The sequence below is a fragment of the Accipiter gentilis genome, chromosome 6 (assembly GCF_929443795.1).
Source record: "Accipiter gentilis chromosome 6, bAccGen1.1, whole genome shotgun sequence".
NCBI classification, from domain to species: Eukaryota; Metazoa; Chordata; class Aves; order Accipitriformes; family Accipitridae; genus Astur; species Astur gentilis.
In genome coordinates this window covers 21,454,837-21,461,720 of record NC_064885.1, presented here as the reverse complement: position 1 = coordinate 21,461,720, position 6,884 = coordinate 21,454,837, and positions in this window count along the sequence as shown.

Genomic DNA, 6,884 nt, shown 5'->3' with positions numbered 1-6,884 from the left:
GCAAACGTCAGGCTCCTTCTCCCACAAGGAAGGTGCCAGCCCTGAAAACTATTGCAGCTCTTCACTATCCCCCTGCAGCCTACCAACAGGCACAGCAGCATTGGGGATCTCTGCTTTCCCAGAGACTCAGCATGTCACGGTGCTCACTCTCGGCTGAGGCTTTTTCTGAAAAGGCAAACGTCTGGCTCCTTCTCCCACAAGGAAGGTGCCAGCCCTGAAAGATGTTGCTGGTCTTCACTATCCCCCTGCAGCCTATCCACAGGCACAGCAGCATTGGGGATCTCTGCTTTCCCAGAGACTCAGCATCTCATGGTGCACGCTCTCGGCAGAAGATTTTTCTGAAAAGGCAAATGTATGCCTCCTTCTCCCACAAGGAAAGTGCCAGCCCTGAAAGATGTTGCTGGTCTTCACTATCCCCCTGCAGCCTATCCACAGGCACAGCAGCATTGGGGATCTCTGCTTTCCCAGAGACTCAGCATGTAATGGTGCTCGCTCTCGGCAGAGCCTTTTTCTGAAAAGGCAAATGTATGCCTCCTTCTCCCACAAGGAAAGTGCCAGCCCTGAAAGATGTTGCTGGTCTTCACTATCCCCCTGCAGCCTATCCACAGGCACAGCAGCATTGGGGATCTCTGCTTTCTCAGGGACTCAGCATCTCATGGTGCACGCTCTCGGCAGAAGCTTTTTCTGAAAAGGGAAATGTCTGGCTCCTTCTCCCACAAGGAAGGTGCCAGCCCTGAAAACTATTGCAGCTCTTCACTATCCCCCTGCAGCCTATCAACAGGCACAACAGCATTGGGGATCTCTGCTTTCCCAGACACTCAGCATGTAACGGTGCTCACTCTCGGCAGAAGCTTTTTCTGAAAAGGCAAACTTACGGCTCCTTCTCCCACAAGGAAGGTGCCAGCCCTGAAAACTATTGCAGCTCTTCACTATCCCCCTGCAGCCTATCCACAGGGACAGCAGCATTGGGGATCTCTGCTTTCCCAGAGACTCAGCATGTCACGGTGCTCACTCTCGGCAGAAGCTTTTTCTGAAAAGGGAAATGTATGCCTCCTTCTCCCACAAGGAAAGTGCCAGCCCTGAAAGATCTTGCTTGTCTTCACTATCCCCCTGCAGCCTATCCACAGGGACAGCAGCATTGGGGATCTCTGCTTTCTCAGGGACTCAGCATCTCATGGTGCACGCTCTCGGCAGAAGCTTTTTCTGAAAAGGCAAACGTCAGGCTCCTTCTCCCACAAGGAAGGTGCCAGGCCTGAAAGATGTTGCTGGTCTTCACTATCCCCCTGCAGCCTATCCACAGGCACAGCAGCATTGGGGATCTCTGCTTTCCCAGAGACTCAGCATGTCACGGTGCTCACTCTCGGCAGAAGCTTTTTCTGAAAAGGCAAACGTCAGGCTCCTTCTCCCACAAGGAAGGTGCCAGCCCTGAAAACTATTGCAGCTCTTCACTATCCCCCTGCAGCCTACCAACAGGCACAGCAGCATTGGGGATCTCTGCTTTCCCAGAGACTCAGCATGTCACGGTGCTCACTCTCGGCAGAAGCTTTTTCTGAAAAGGCAAACGTCTGGCTCCTTCTCCCACAAGGAAGGTGCCAGCCCTGAAAGATGTTGCTGGTCTTCACTATCCCCCTGCAGCCTATCCACAGGCACAGCAGCATTGGGGATCTCTGCTTTCCCAGAGACTCAGCATGTAATGGTGCTCGCTCTCGGCAGAGCATTTTTCTGAAAAGGCAAATGTATGCCTCCTTCTCCCACAAGGAAAGTGCCAGCCCTGAAAGATGTTGCTGGTCTTCACTATCCCCCTGCAGCCTATCCACAGGCACAGCAGCATTGGGGATCTCTGCTTTCTCAGGGACTCAGCATCTCATGGTGCACGCTCTCGGCAGAAGCTTTTTCTGAAAAGGGAAATGTCTGGCTCCTTCTCCCACAAGGAAGGTGCCAGCCAGGAAAACTATTGCAGATCTTCACTATCCCCCTGCAGCCTATCAACAGGCACAACAGCATTGGGGATCTCTGCTTTCCCAGACACTCAGCATGTAACGGTGCTCACTCTCGGCAGAAGCTTTTTCTGAAAAGGCAAACTTACGGCTCCTTCTCCCACAAGGAAGGTGCCAGCCCTGAAAACTATTGCAGCTCTTCACTATCCCCCTGCAGCCTATCCACAGGCACAGCAGCATTGGCGATCTCTGCTTTCCCAGAGACTCAGCATGTCACGGTGCTCACTCTCGGCAGAAGCTTTTTCTGAAAAGGCAAATGTATGCCTCCTTCTCCCACAAGGAAAGTGCCAGCCCTGAAAGATCTTGCTTGTCTTCACTATCCCCCTGCAGCCTATCCACAGGGACAGCAGCATTGGGGATCTCTGCTTTCCCAGAGACTCAGCATCTCATGGTGCACGCTCTCGGCAGAAGATATTTCTGAAAAGGGAAATGTCTGGCTCCTTCTCCCACAAGGAAGGTGCCAGCCCTGAAAACTATTGCAGGACTTCACTATCCCTCTGCAGCCTATCTTTAGCCACAACAGCACTGGGGATCTCTGCTTTCCCAGAGACTCTGCATGTCACAGTGTTAGCTCTCGGCAGAAGCTTTTTCTGAAAAGGTAAATGTCTAGCTCCTTCTCCCACAAGGAAGGTGCCAGCCCTGAAAACTATTGCAGCTCTTCACTATCCCCCTGCAGCCTATCCACAGGCACAGCAGCATTGCGGATCTCTGCTTTCCCAGAGACTCAGCATGTAATGGTGCTCGCTCTCGGCAGAGCCTTTTTCTGAAAAGGCAAATGTATGCCTCCTTCTCCCACAAGGAAAGTGCCAGCCCTGAAAGATCTTGCTTGTCTTCACTATCCCCCTGCAGCCTATCCACAGGGACAGCAGCATTGGGGATCTCTGCTTTCCCAGAGACTCAGCATGTCACGGTGCTCACTCTCGGCAGAAGCTTTTTCTGAAAAGGCAAACGTCAGGCTCCTTCTCCCACAAGGAAGGTGCCAGCCCTGAAAACTATTGCAGATCTTCACTATCCCCCTGCAGCCTATCAACAGGCACAGCAGCATTGGGGATCTCTGCTTTCCCAGAGACTCAGCATGTCATGGTGCTCGCTCTCGGCAGAAGCTTTTTTCTGAAAAAGCAAACTTACGGCTCCTTCTCCCACAAGGAAGGTGCCAGCCCTAAAAGATCTTGCTGGTCTTCACTATCCCCCTGCAGCCTATCCACAGGCACAGCAGCATTGGGGATCTCTGCTTTCCCAGAGACTCATCATGTAATGTTGCTCGCTCTCGGCAGATCCTTTTTCTGAAAAGGCAAACGTCTGGCTCCTTCTCCCACAAGGAAGGTGCCAGCCCTGAAAGATGTTGCTGGTCTTCACTATCCCCCTGCAGCCTATCCACAGGCGCAGCAGCATTGGGGATCTCTGCTTTCTCAGGGACTCAGCATCTCATGGTGCACGCTCTCGGCAGAAGCTTTTTCTGAAAAGGCAAACGTCAGGCTCCTTCTCCCACAAGGAAGGTGCCAGGCCTGAAAGATGTTGCTGGTCTTCACTATCCCCCTGCAGCCTATCCACAGGCACAGCAGCATTGGGGATCTCTGCTTTCCCAGAGACTCAGCATGTCACGGTGCTCACTCTCGGCAGAAGCTTTTTCTGAAAAGGGAAATGTCTGGCTCCTTCTCCCACAAGGAAGGTGACAGCCCTGAAAACTATTCCAGGACTTCACTATCCCTCTGCAGCCTATCTTTAGCCACAACAGCATTGGGGATCTCTGCTTTCCCAGAGACTCAGCATGTCACGGTGCTCACTCTCGGCAGAAGCTTTTTCTGAAAAGGCAAATGTATGCCTCCTTCTCCCACAAGGAAGGTGCCAGCCCTGAAAACTATTGCAGCTCTTCACTATCCCCCTGCAGCCTACCAACAGGCACAGCAGCATTGGGGATCTCTGCTTTCCCAGAGACTCAGCATGTCACGGTGCTCACTCTCGGCAGAAGCTTTTTCTGAAAAGGCAAACGTCTGGCTCATTCTCCCACAAGGAAGGTGCCAGCCCTGAAAGATGTTGCTGGTCTTCACTATCCCCCTGCAGCCTATCCACAGGCACAGCAGCATTGGGGATCTCTGCTTTCCCAGAGACTCAGCATGTAATGGTGCTCGCTCTCGGCAGAGCCTTTTTCTGAAAAGGCAAATGTATGCCTCCTTCTCCCACAAGGAAAGTGCCAGCCCTGAAAGATGTTGCTGGTCTTCACTATCCCCCTGCAGCCTATCCACAGGCACAGCAGCATTGGGGATCTCTGCTTTCTCAGGGACTCAGCATCTCATGGTGCACGCTCTCGGCAGAAGCTTTTTCTGAAAAGGGAAATGTCTGGCTCCTTCTCCCACAAGGAAGGTGCCAGCCCTGAAAACTATTGCAGCTCTTCACTATCCCCCTGCAGCCTATCAACAGGCACAACAGCATTGGGGATCTCTGCTTTCCCAGAGACTCAGCATGTCACGGTGCTCACTCTCGGCAGAAGCTTTTTCTGAAAAGGCAAACTTACGGCTCCTTCACCCACAAGGAAGGTGCCAGCCCTGAAAGATGTTGCTGGTCTTCACTATCCCCCTGCACCCTATCCACAGGCACAGCAGCATTGGGGATCTCTGCTTTCTCAGGGACTCAGCATCTCATGGTGCACGCTCTCCGCAGAAGCTTTTTCTGAAAAGGGAAATGTCTGGCTCCTTCTCCCACAAGGAAGGTGCCATCCCTGAAAACTATTGCAGGACTTCACTATCCCTCTGCAGCCTATCTTTAGCCACAACAGCACTGGGGATCTCTGCTTTCCCAGAGACTCTGAATGTCACAGTGTTAGCTCTCGGCAGAAGCTTTTTCTGAAAAGGTAAATGTCTGGCTCCTTCTCCCACAAGGAAGGTGCCAGCCCTGAAAACTATTGCAGCTCTTCACTATCCCCCTGCAGCCTATCAACAGGCACAACAGCACTGGGGATCTCTGCTTTCCCAGAGACTCAGCATGTAATGTTGCTCGCTCTCGGCAGAGCCCATTTCTGTAAAGGCAAACTTACGGCTCCTTCTCCCACAAGGAAGGTGCCAGCCCTGAAAGATGTTGCTGGTCTTCACTATCCCCCTGCAGCCTATCCACAGGCACAGCAGCATTGGTGATCTCTGCTTTCCCAGAGACTCAGCATGTAATGTTGCTCGCTCTCGGCAGAGCCTTTTTCTGAAAAGGCAAATGTATGCCTCCTTCTCCCACAAGGAAAGTGCCAGCCCTGAAAGATCTTGCTTGTATTCACTATCCCCCTGCAGCCTATCCACAGGGACAGCAGCATTGGGGATCTCTGCTTTCCCAGAGACTCAGCATGTAATGTTGCTCGCTCTCGGCAGAGCCTTTTTCTGAAAAGGCAAATGTATGCCTCCTTCTCCCACAAGGAAAGTGCCAGCCCTGAAAGATCTTGCTTGTCTTCACTATCCCCCTGCAGCCTATCCACAGGGACAGCAGCACTGGGGATCTCTGCTTTCCCAGAGACTCAGCATCTCATGGTGCACGCTCTCGGCAGAAGATTTTTCTGAAAAGGGAAATGTCTGTCTCCTTCTCCCACAAGGAAGGTGCCAGCCCTGAAAACTATTGCAGGACTTCACTATCCCTCTGCAGCCTATCTTTAGCCACAACAGCACTGGGGATCTCTGCTTTCCCAGAGACTCTGCATGTCACTTTGTTAGCTCTCGGCAGAAGCTTTTTCTGAAAAGGTAAATGTCTAGCTCCTTCTCCCACAAGGAAGGTTCCAGCCCTGAAAACTATTGCAGCTCTTCACTATCCCCCTGCAGCCTATCAACAGGCACAGCAGCATTGGGGATCTCTGCTTTCCCAGAGACTCAGCATGTAATGGTGCTCGCTCTCGGCAGAGCCTTTTTCTGAAAAGGCAAACTTACGGCTCCTTCTCCCACAAGGAAGGTGCCAGGCCTGAAAGATGTTGCTGGTCTTCACTATCCCCCTGCAGCCTATCCACAGGCACAGCAGCATTGGGGATCTCTGCTTTCTCAGGGACTCAGCATCTCATGGTGCACGCTCTCGGCAGAAGCTTTTTCTGAAAAGGCAAACGTCAGGCTCCTTCTCCCACAAGGAAGGTGCCAGGCCTGAAAGATGTTGCTGGTCTTCACTATCCCCCTGCAGCCTATCCACAGGCACAGCAGCATTGGGGATCTCTGCTTTCCCAGAGACTCAGCATGTCACGGTGCTCACTCTCGGCAGAAGCTTTTTCTGAAAAGGCAAACGTCTGGCTCCTTCTCCCACAAGGAAGGTGCCAGCTCTGAAAGATGTTGCTGGTCTTCACTATCCCCCTGCAGCCTATCCACAGGCACAACAGCTTTGGGGATCTCTGCTTTCCCAGAGACTCAGCATGTCACGGTGCTCGCTCTCGGCAGAGCCTTTTTCTGAAAAGGCAAATGTATGCCTCCTTCTCCCACAAGGAAAGTGCCAGCCCTGAAAGATGTTGCTGGTCTTCACTATCCCCCTGCAGCCTATCCACAGGCACAGCAGCATTGGGGATCTCTGCTTTCCCAGACACTCAGCATGTAACGGTGCTCACTCTCGGCAGAAGCTTTTTCTGAAAAGGCAAACTTACGGCTCCTTCTCCCACAAGGAAGGTGCCAGCCAGGAAAACTATTGCAGCTCTTCACTATCCCCCTGCAGCCTATCCACAGGCACAGCAGCATTGGGGATCTCTGCTTTCCCAGAGACTCAGCATGTCACGGTGCTCACTCTCGGCAGAAGCTTTTTCTGAAAAGGGAAATGTATGCCTCCTTCTCCCACAAGGAAAGTGCCAGCCCTGAAAGATCTTGCTTGTCTTCACTATCCCCCTGCAGCCTATCCACAGGCACAGCAGCATTGGGGATCTCTGCTTTCCCAGAGACTCAGCATCTC